At 44.6% G+C, this 12,303-nt stretch overlaps 1 protein-coding gene across 6 annotated transcripts in view; it reads right to left on the bottom strand.

Moving 5' to 3' along the window:
* Nucleotides 1-12,303, bottom strand: part of RASSF5 (Ras association domain family member 5) — a 100,780-nt gene that overhangs the window by 33,818 nt on the left and 54,659 nt on the right. The gene's annotated exons all lie outside the window — the stretch shown is intronic.

Consider the following 12,303-nt stretch of genomic DNA (forward strand, 5'->3'; position numbering starts at 1 on the left):
TTCCTGAGGTGCTGAGCTCCTCTATATAAAATGGAATCTTACAAATACACACACATATACAAAGTATATTTAAACAATTACTATGAGGCCTGATACTGCCATCCTGGCTTGCATTCAGTAGTATTTTACCATGTGAGTATAGTATTCCCACAGAAATGAAGCGGATCATTTAGGAGCTGATCCAAAGATCACTGAAGTCACTGGCACTCTTTCCACTGACTTCAATGAAGTTTAGATCAGGCCCTTGGTAACGTACAAGGTGAAATTAGTAACAGTAGCAGAATTAGTCCCTAAAACATGACTGGATTATTTACAACTGAGTAATGATTACAAGGAAGCTTTAAATGAAAGCATTTTCCAACTCTATAAGGCTGTTAAGATTTGTCTAGAAAGAGAAACAATCTTCACATCCACATGCCTGGAGCTTTGTTTTGCTTGCAAACAGGGTACATTCAGCAACCCATATTCATCTGATAAATTCAATCCTTTTTTAGGAAAAGTAAAAGAGATTAACAGAGTCCCCAGAAAAACCCAGGGGGGAGTGTGGGTGGGTGGGTGGGAGGGAGTTAACGCTAATAAACTTGTTCATCCTCTGACAAAGGTTGCGGATTCAGCAATGCTGTGGAAATCTGTTGTCAAGGCTGCATCTATTGTTCATCTGGTCCTTGGGCTTTATATTCTTCGCAGTAAGAATAGCACACAAGCCTGTATAACATACAAAGCTAATTCACTCAGGTGGCCAGGAAATGCTGAGGCCCAGCGCTCTGTACATTCTACAGGATACTGCAATCCCTTTTTTTTTTTTTTGGACAGTTTCTCCTCTTTCATGTTGCTGCCCCTACCAACCAGCTTTTTAAACTATTCCATTAGTAGCTGCATTTTTCTTAGGGGGCTTTAGGGCTAAAACTTCCTTAGCACTTGATCCCACAAGTTGCTAAGCATCTCCCAAGATCAGGCTCTTAGTGAAAAATAAGTCAAAAGAGTTGAGTACGTAGAAGCACAGTTGAGGGCAAGTTTTCCTTGCTCTGTGATCAAATACCACCTAAGCCGCTAAATAAAGACGTCAGCTAATTGACTGCTCTTCAGATGGCCTAGTGGTTCATGAACACCAGGAACACTTATCTGTTTGCTCTGCTTCCATCTGCTACAATAGGTTCCACCAGATACTGTCTGTTCTAACAAAAGAGAAACAGAAGGGGAGTCTGGCAAAACATCCAGTGTGCAAACAAGGCTCTTTTTGACCAACTGGAAATAGGTTGTCTCAGCCCCAATGCCACTATTAGCCTGCGGTTTTATCCTTCAATCCAAATCCTCTGCCATTTCGGGGTTTAAAGACACAGCCCTAGTGTCACCTGAAAGTCAGTGATCTATTGAAATCATTAAGTGCTTTGAGATCGCTTCATGGAAAATATTGTTTAAGCAAAAGGCAGTGTGAGCTGGAGGAATGAGCCAATCATTGAAAGTCCAGAGTTGTATTCAGAGGCCCAGACACGGACTCACTGCATGGCCATGAACAAGTCACTTCCTTCTCTGTAAAATGGGGATACTAATGCTTACCCTACCTGACAAAGATGCTCTGAGAATTAATCAATGTCTGCATATCGCTTCCAACATACCAAGTGGTGGTAGACTAAATGTGCTAATAGACTGGAGGGAGGGGATAGCTCAGTGGTTTGAGCGTTGGCCTGCTAAACCCAGGGTTGTGAGTTCAATCCTGGAGGGGGGCCACTTAGGGATCTGGGGCAAAATCAGTGCTTGGTCCTACTAGTGAAGGCAGGGGGCTGGACTCGATGACCTTTCAAGGTCCTTTCCAGTTCTAGGAGATAGGATATCTCCATTAATTTATTTATTTAACTACTTCCAAAGTATTTTAGCAACAATTTTTGTTAGTATAATAAATAAAATAAACAACAACAACGATAAAACAATCTAGGAAATGTTCCAGACATCAAAGGACCATAGAGCCTATTTGGTAGCATGCCCGCCACACAGCAGGGATAAGGGGACAGGATGCTTGGGTCCAGAATAAAAAGGAGAAACACAAAGGAGCAGAGCACATGATTCAGTCCAGTGACTGAGGTCACAGTTTCCTTGCATGACAAGAGCTGGAAAGAAAAATGGACAGGTTGGTCCCTTTTACTCCACAGCATTAACAAAGGCAACTGCATCCCAGAAGGGTTTCCAGGTGCTCTAAGAATCAATGCTGGGACACAAGAGAATAATAGTTGTTAGATACTTTCAGCACAGGTAACAGGCCAACAGTGTCAGCAGCTGACTTTATTTGTCCATGGGACAGGTACAACATGGGCAATAGCAGTACAAATGTCCTTCACAGGCCCTCTGCCAGTGTACCTCCACCTCTTATAAGGGCAGGAGTAACTTGGCCTCTTAAGGTCTTATTCTTCCACTCATCACCACAGTATTGGAGATCTCTTTACCGAGACTGCCAATGAGTCTAGCAATTTGAGTTGGTGGTTTCCAAGAAGTGGACAAGTTTCCACTGGAAGTGGCGCAAGACCCACCAAACTCATTTCACATCGATCTAATGCCTATTCCGTGGCCTCTCTTAGGTAAGTATATGGCCCTGCTCATTACCGCAATATCTGAGCACCTTACAGTCTTGTTAATATTTTTATCCTCACAACACCCATGTAAGGTACTAGCCTCCCCATTTGACAAAGATCATGCAGGAAGTCTGTGGCAGAGCAGGGAATTAAACCCAGGTCACCCAGGTCATAGGCTAGGGCCCTAATCACTGGACCCTCCCTGTCCAGTGAGTTAGTCAGTTTTGATGTGGGTTGGCTTCCAACTGTTGACTAAAGAGGTGAAAGATTCCCATTTCCAATAACCAGAACCCCACACCAATAAATTAATATATTGTCTTTTACCAGTTTCAAAACAATTTAGGGACCCAGCTAGAAACCTCAAAAATGGGACTAATGGTAATACTGAGACCCCATCAAGACTCTACGTTATAATTAGAGAGTCTTCCAGGCAGCACAAAAATGTTACGTTGTTATTTTCAAGTATTCAAATGGAAATAAAAGAAAACTTGCTGTGACTGACAGCCCAGAACTCAGTTCCAGGCCAGAAACTTCTCTGTACAGCATCATAAATAACTTAAATAGTTCAGCAGTGTCTCTGCTGGGAACATATAATCAGCAAAGAAAGAAAAAGAAAACCCTCAGCTAATGGAAATTAAAGTGAACACTCCGAGGCCTACTGTTTTATTTATTTATTTCTCCTTACTGCTCTTGGCATTTTACAGCTTGCGTATTAGAACCGCAGCCAACAAGCCTTTCTGACATGGCAACAGTTTCCCAAAAGGACAGTGGCAGAAACCCCAATGCCTGGACAGTTAAAACCAGACTAGACAAAGCACGAGCAAGTAAACTGGACAGTGTTGTGGTTAAATCACTGGACAGGGATTCGGGAGATTTAAGCTTAATTCCTGGCTTTGCCACAAACACCTTGCGCAAGTCACTTGGATCTCTCTCTACTTCAGTGGCCATCTGTGAAATGGGTATAATCTGTCCCTTCTCCCACCCTTTATCACAAAGCCCACACAGCAGCTGCTCTGCCATCACAAGTGTCCACGCAACCACCCACGATGTTTGTATCAGGGGATTCTGGGGAAAGCTGGGCAACTACCCCACAAGGCCTCAGCAGAAGGCAGAGCACACAGAGGACGTGCGCCAAGGGCAGCAGGAGTGGGTCTGGGGCAATGCACTTGGGAGTGTCCTAGCGCACACAGTTGGAAGGAGAGACTAGTGAAACTGGATACACAAGCAGTGGGTCTGTCAACCCTGCAAAAAACCCCAGTGCACCCATTTCCTTGAACATGTGTAGGAGTGAGTATGAGGTTAGTAACTATGGCAGCCATCATTGTTTTGCCCCTGCCTGAGGTATAAAATGGCACATGGTGTCTTCCTGACCTCCATTGCCCAGCACTTTGCATCTTCATTTACACCAGTGCCGGGTGATCACAAGGTGGGTGCAACACACACCAGTAGTTACCGATGATACGGTGGGGTTACGGTGGGTATTAATGATATCTGTGATGGTCTCAGCCTTGAGACTAGCGGCTCCACACCACAAAACTGCCCCCACAAGTGACACTAAACGTGCTTCCTGGCAGTTTTGGCAGAGAAGCCAAAGAACTGAATGAACACAGACAGCAAATCCCCTCTTCTTATTTGCACTATGGTAGCACCTAAAGGTTATAGCAGAGATCAGGGCCCCATTATCCTAGATGCTAAACATACACTTAGGTATGTCTACGCGGCAATTGGGTGGCAAGACTGTGACACACGTCGGCATACCTGAGCTAGCTTGTTAAAAATAGCAGAGTAGCCATAATGGCACCGGCTAGCTGCCCAAATACAAGCTTGCCCGGGGCCCTAGGTATGTACTCACATGGCTAGCCCATGCCGCCATGGCTACACTGCTAGAATTAGTGAGCTAGCTTGATCAAAGCTATCCTGGGTGTGCCTACGCGTGCTGTCACGCCTGTCCCTTAGTGAGACACAGTCCCTGTTCCAAAGAGCTAACAATATGAATAGGTAAGGCAGATGACGGGCAAGAGGGGAAACAGTGGTTCAAAGAGATGAAGCAACTTGCTCAAGGTCGCTGGCAGAGATAGGAATAGAACCTAGGCCACCCAAATCCCAGATGAATGCCACTGGGCCACACTTGCCTCTGTTTGCCTCGAGACAGCCCCTCCAATTAAAGGCTGTGGCATGAGAGTGGAGGCTGACACTGTTGCTGAACATGTTTCCCCTGTTCTATGCACAAAGAATCCAGTCTCCGGGGTAACTCATCCAGCCCTTTTCAAGAGTGTGAGAGCCATTAACATTCAAAGATAGGACACCTACCTTACAAACATGCATAATCTGACTGGTACCAAACCTAATCATAAAAGTGATACCCACAGTTATGACATGTCCAGCACCAACAAGCCGTGGTCACTGTCTAAAACAAATTCCAAAGGTCCCTGCCCCAACGAACTTACAGTCTCCAATATATATATAGAGAGAGAGATGCTTAAGGATAAACAGCTCTTGCCTACCAATGCTTTTTGGTTTAAATTGGACAAATTTATCTGGTCTTAAGAGAGGTCCCCTCCTCTAAGAGGTCAACAGGGCTAAGGTAACCATCATGTTCTTTGTTGCGAACCCCAGAGCAAACAGTTACGCAGTCAGCACCGCAGTATTACCTGGTAACATAGCAACATAGCTCTGCATATCTCCATGGCAAACAGTTGAAAGAATGATTTAATTTTTCTCTCTCCGATTGAGAAAGACATTACGTGGTGGAATTTTTTGAGCCACTGAAATCTAATTGCAAGGCTGCACTTCATAAAGGCTGGATCCCAGTTTCTCCATCCCTCTCCTCTTCCTTCATACCCCCAACATGAAAAGATGTTTAGTCTATCTTAGGTACTTATATGGCTGCCATTTCATGAGTATCTGAGCACCTCACAACACCCCTGTGAGGCAGGAAAGTGCTATTGTGATGGCCACCATTTTGGCCAACACACCAGGGACTGAACCGTAGACCTTGAGTGCTAAAAGCATGAGATGCTACAGCTTGAGCTCAAGAGCCCTGGCACTCTTGCAGGGGCTGTAACATACTTGGGCACAGAGGGGGACCCACTACCCCAGTGGATTACACTATCCCATTTTACAAATAGGGAATAGAGGCTAAGCGACTTGTCCCCGGTCATACACGGAGTTTGTGACAGGACAGGGAGCTGAACCCAGGTCTCCCAATTAGCACCCTAACCACTGGACAATCCCTTCCTCTCTCTACCCAGCTAGGGTTTGACACAAACTAATTCACTAGGGAGACATACCCAGTGTGACTCATCCCCCACAGCAAAGTCACACATCCAAAATATCTGAGTCTTCCTTGGTGTTTGTTCAGACTTAGATATTCCACAACTGAACTCACATTTGCCAGCATCTGACCTACAGAGGGGGTGTGGGTGTAGGAAAGCCACACATGCATTGGGCCACCACTACTCAAACCCAGCCATAAAAACGCTGGTGCCTTTCTGAGACTGCAGTGAGAACAAAGTCTGTCTGAATGGGCCATGGAGACAGGATTCCTCTCTTACCCCTTAGAGGAAGGTCCCTTCAAACTAGGTTGAGGCACATTGTTGGGATAGCAGTGGTCTCTGGCTCTCTGGATAAAGAGGAGTCCAGTCTTCAGGACTCTCAGTCAACCTTGTCTGTGCTGAACTCTTGACTCATGGGCAGCAATTTTCAGCCAAGTGGTCTTATTTCTGTGCGCACTGAAGGACACCTTCCCAATACAGATGGCTTGAAAAGTGCTCAGAGAACATCGTGCCTCACTAGGGCTCAAACAGTGGAATGATTCCAAAGCACAAACTAATTCAGGTCTCCATTTGTGTGCCATCTTCCCCCATGACTAACAGTAAGCACTCTAAGAGCTAGTTTTAAAATGGCAGTTCTCAAACTGTGGGTCGCAACCCCAAAGTCGGTTGCGATCCCCTATTAATGGGGTCACTAGGGCTGGTATTGGACTTGCTGGGGCCCGGGGCTGAAGCCAAAGCCTGAGGGCTTCAGTCATGGGTGGTGGGGCTCAGGTTAGTCGCCCCAAGGGCTTCAGCTCTCACTCTTGGGCTTCGGTCCCACTTCCTGGGGTCATGTAGCAATTTTTGTTGTCAAAAGGGGGTCGGCAATGCAATTAAGTTTGAGAACCCCTGAACTAATATATGCAGTGAAAACTGGACAAAAAGGGTCACTGGTTATAGCTTCCTCTCAAGAAACTGCCCTAAATACATCACCTACAATTCTGCTCTATCTTCATTACAGAAGATTAACTCCATTAAGCTACTGGGGCTGAGACCCTGAATGGTCTCTTTGACCAGGTCTTGCTGTGTTATGCATTTCCCCCTCCCCTTTGTGGGGAATCTTTCAAATTTGCCAGTCACGTCTCCATTTGATGTCCAAAAGAACAGAGAAAAAACTAGACTCCCGGTATCTTCCAATCCACTACTTAAAATCCTACAGATGTGCTGTCACGCAGATGCACCTGAGTGCGAGCGCATGCAGTTTCCCAGCCTGACACACAAGGAGAGAAGGAACCCAGGCTGGATTCTGCAGCTGCTCCACTTGTGGATCTATCTTGGGTGTCCACGGGACTTCCATGCGTAGCTGGATTACGGAATCAGGCCCTACGCTCGTGCACGGTCTCCGCCCGTTAGAGAACCGAAGGAGGTCACGCTTCTATACAGCTGGCTTGCTGATATTAGTAAGCAGAAGAGACATGAATGCAGCTGCAGTTTGCTCTGGACCTCTGCCCCAAGTCAATGCACTTGCTCTTGAGAAAAGTGTTATTCGGGAACTGGCCCTGCTTACTTACATTCCAGTGCGCATCACTTTCACACTCTGAGGCCAATGAGGAGACATTTGGACAGAGGCAGAGCTAAGTGCTACAGACCATCATCCAAATCAAGGAGGTGGTGAGGAAGCTCAGAGGCCCCTGAATTAAGGCCTTGAGGTCACAAGTCCCAATACAACCAAAGTGAAGTAGGTTGGGTGACAGCCCTGTGAGTTCAACTTGATTGGCACACACAGGAGAGCTGAAGATTTTGAAGGGTCATATGGGTAGGGACATTATTTTGATTAATCAGAGCCTGAATACTATAGGCTTAATCTACCCCTGTATTTGAGCAGGGGGTCTCCATTCTGCCCATAGATAGATAATGGCATAACAAGGTGGAAGAGACCTGCAAGAAAGCGACAGGGAATAAAAGGGAAATCAGTGGGTGGGACAGTTAGCCATAAGAAGCCTAAAGATCTTCCAAAGCGTTTACAGAAAGGCCAGATTGCTTGAAATGGATGTGTACAAAGGGAAGAGAAAAGTGAGATTGATTTTAAGAAGCAAGTTACTTACTGCAGATACAGAATTCTGATCAAACGACGACGGGAGAACAACAGATATGCATCATAATGTGGAAATGCACATTTTAGATCCTAGATAGTAATTTGCCCTTTTCTCTTTATAAACACAATGTCCCCATGTCTGTTACTGCTGGATGCCAACAAGCAATTTGATTAAGCCCTTTAAGTACATCATATTGTTCTTTATACAGAAGCTCACGGAACCAGTCAGATGGTGAATTAGGAAAGTACAGAGCAGCAGAGCTGCAGGGGAAATGCTACAAGGAAGACCCAAATGTTTGCTTTGAACAATGATGTTTCCAATGTTGTATCTCTTATGATGCTAGAAAAAAATTTAAGAATGATGAAGTTACTAAAGAGGCAAGATTTCCAGCCTAGATTTTATTTTTAAATCACCTTTTCAAACCATGGGAATTAGCCACTCTGATGGCTGCATTTTTCTCTGATTCTCATAATTTGTTTCACTTTCTCTAGATCTATGTGGCCTTGCAACTCTCCTTAACTATTTCAGCTGTCTAGCACTTCTGTAGAAGGCAACCTTATCTAATTTTACACTATGCCATAGTCATTTAGGATGAGATTTTAAGGGAATTAAACATCCAATTCCCACTGAATTTCAGTGGTGGTTGGGCAAATAATTCTCTTAACCTCCTCGGAAGAATCCCACCTCAGAGTTCTCTAAGCTTTAAAGGAGGATAATGAGAAGCAGGGCTCCAAGGTCCTATGCCTGGCTTTACCTCTGACCTACCCAAGATATCAGAGCAACTCAAATTCCGTGTTTCAGTTGTAAAATAGGGATACCACTTATCTACCCATTGTGAAAAGTTACAAAAGGTTAGTAAAATGCTTTAAGATCCTAGAGCTTGTCTACATGGCAAGTTACTATGCAGCATGCCATAGTGTGAATCTACGGCCCTCGAGCTTGCCCTGGAGCTGGCAAACTCGCTGTGTGGACCCTCCTCCTGAACACTGAAAGTTCCATAGTGCGCTCCGACGTCCTCGCCATGTAGACCAGCCCTTAGCATGTGAAAGCGTGCTACACCCATATGCAGGGGCATTCTTTAAATGGTTAACCATTTAAAGAGCTGGCTTGAACAGGCGGATTAAACCAGCTCGAACAAACCAGCTGGATGGGAACGAAACAGAACACGGAAAAGCATGTGCCAGAAAATGGCAGCGCTACTTGAGGTTTGACAAGATGGTTCTCTCTGCAGTCCCATCAGTGCTGGGGGGCCAGTCTAGTTAGGAAGCCTGTGGTGCTCAGAAGAGGGTTGCATCTCTGATTTGGGCATCCTTCCTGAATATCTAGAGTGGGACAGGCTGGGCTGAAGTGTGCCCAGCAGATTAATTAAATCTTGGATTCAGAACATGTTGACTGCACACAGCCACGGGCAGACGATGGGTTATGTGGCTGAAAACACAAAATTGTTACCATACAGAGGTGTTTTACAGACTGCGGTTGTGGAAACATTCCACATTTAACTTTTCAAAATGGTTCCAGAAGGAGGTACAAGTAGAAGGGGGAATTACCCTCATTTGATGCTATGCCTGCCCAGTTCAGAGGGATTTCAGACAGCCAAATACATACATGCTTTGGCCCAGCATCACTCACACTACTTGGTATAAGAGCAATCAATCGCTGTAGCAGGCTTCGTTTCATAACCCTGGCATCTCATAATCAAAAGAAGAGCGTCTCTGGATCCTAAATGTGTTTGGTTCTGGAACACCAATAAAAAGTCTCTGCTTCACCTAGTGACAACCAATGACCAAGAGAGGGGCCTGGAGACTAACAAACAAAGCCACAGAGATTCCAGTTTGACAGAGGAGACAGAATCTCATTGTTAAGATGCTTTTCTCAGACTATACAACACTTGGAGAGTGAATGAGAAGAGCAGATAAATGGATCAAATCCTAAAGTCTTAGGAAAACTCCCAGTGGCTTCAGTGGGTGTTTTGATTGAGTAAAGACAGATTGAGGGCCTCCAGAAGACCAGTAGCAAAAATAAGACTGTCAAGTTAAACCAACATCTCAAATATCTGCCTTGCCTGGCCTGGGAGGAGTGTGTACTGTACAGTAGTTCCCACCTGCTGGGGCGATAGTGCTGCTGTCCCAGCATTCTGCACATCGATGCCTGTACTGGTGTCAAGGCTGAATAATGACTGCACCTGTTTCCCTCTGTAATCTCCAAGGATGCTTGGGCAAAGCATTCCACCCACACCAACCAGCCTGTGCCTATCAAACAGCTTGTGTGTCATCTGGATCCAGGATGAATTTAGTTTCAATGATTCACATTTACATCAGAGATGGGAGGAGACAAAAACTCATTAGGTTCATGCTACTACATAACCGTCAGTGCAGGATTGTTCCTTACAGTCTGTTCTCTAGTCCCTTTCTTCCCCCCACGCTCTCACACACACTTCTGAGGCAATGGGAAGCTCCTCAAGTGATCAGGTTCTTGCAAGTACTAATTAACCATTGGAAATCATTTATTTTTTGGCCATATTAGGCCTCTAAATTTATTCCTAGCTATTTTTTGCCACTATTCAGTGACTTGTTCCTTCAGAACTCCAGGAGCCGGCTTTCCAGCCTTAGAGGGTCTAAGAATTCTCTGCAGTACATGTATAATTCCCATTAATCACACCTTCAGAACAAGAAAGCCAAAAGCAATAGCACACTTTGAATAGCCCCTACCACCCTAATATGATCAAGAGCCTTAAACTATTTCTCCCCCAGGAAAAAAAACCAATCAGCTGCTCGATGACTTGCATCTACTGTACTATTGTAAAGCCAGAAAATATAGATCATACAATATGATTTGCTTGGGCCGCTATGCTGTTTTAAACAAGAAACATTTCCTTCCCACAGTACAAGAAACCTGTAATACCAGATCACTTGACATGAACTTCCTTTAATTTTCACCAGGTTTGACTGTTAAGAAGAGAGCAATGGAGGGGAGAAACCAGTGCAGTTAATATCCATTAGAATGGAGCCCAGATATCACAGTGATGAGCACATATTGGGGCAGGATAAAGCAGTGATTGAAAGAGCAGGCTTATTTAAAAATTAGCATTTCAATATCCTGCCACAGAAGAAAGAATGAAATAGGAACTGAATGCACAGAGGGATATATATATATAAAATTATACAACGATATTTAGGTCTTCTACACAAAGGGATAATCCAATGACATTTTCTAAAAAAAATGTTTGTTAGAGGTCAGCTCCCGACACAGATTACTAATGGGGGATGTCCCACGTTATAACCCAAGGGAGTATTTCTAAAAAGTTTCAGATGAGTAAGATGAGATCCTAAAAACTACCGGATAATAAATGAACTGTCGCACACACCAATTCACGCAACTGGACGAAGCAAAATAAACACTTTCAGATTAACTCAGAACTGCCCCCCCCCTTTTTTTTTGCGCACCACACAGAGAAAGATGAGACCAAAAGCACCTGCTGAGGATTATAACGTTGCAGTTTCAGACATGCAAATATGGTAGCAACCTACAGTGGAATTTCACCACTGATCATTTAAAGTATTTTTTTCTTAAATGAAAAAGAAGAACTGCTACAATGACATGGTGCTTTCCTCAGTCAGGCTGACAGCACAGCCAAGATCAAACTTTTTGCAGCAGTGGAGGAAAATGGTGACCCAGCGCATGCTTCCTAAGTAACGTGATCTGTGAACATTTTAGGGTTCTTTTTCCTGTGTAAAACCTCTACTTCTGTGACAGCTTTTTCCTCTCTTCTCTTTTTTACAGCTTGTGCCGGTTGGTGATTACAGATTCTCAGAGGGTTGATTTTAAATGTGTATATTAATACAGGCAATGTCTTGTCGGTGTTACTAACCGATACTAGTTTTGAAGTCAGGATAAAATGGTATACACAATCAAACACTCTTTTTAAACATACACCAGGGATTAACTTTGTCCATTTAAGTAATTCCAATGAGGTCAATAGAATTAGACCAGAGATGAATTTAGCCCATTAACTTTAGAAAACCTGCTGTCACCGTAACATGCCTCTCAGAGTCTAAATGATCTGCAATGTTCTATGTTGCATGTGACAGCACAGGCATTCTCAGCCTGAGGGTTCTGACGCCCCGGGGGGCAAAGGGTTTCAGCCAGATCCTGGATGACTGGGAAGGGGATCTTTTGGAGAGTGGGGGTGCATATCCTGCCATGGAAAAGGGAGTGGCAGAATAGACAAAGGTGAGAACCATTGCAACCGAGCAAAGACATTCCATCTACTTTACCAGATAGTGAGATGTAAGTAAATGCCCCCCTCGTTCTGGGACCAGACTGTGACCCTGACTATGACCGCAAGCTAATTTTGAGAACCTGGCACCTGCAGATAGATATGCATGCGCA

Source organism: Chrysemys picta, chromosome 4, assembly GCF_011386835.1.
Source record: "Chrysemys picta bellii isolate R12L10 chromosome 4, ASM1138683v2, whole genome shotgun sequence".
Taxonomy (NCBI): domain Eukaryota; kingdom Metazoa; phylum Chordata; order Testudines; family Emydidae; genus Chrysemys; species Chrysemys picta.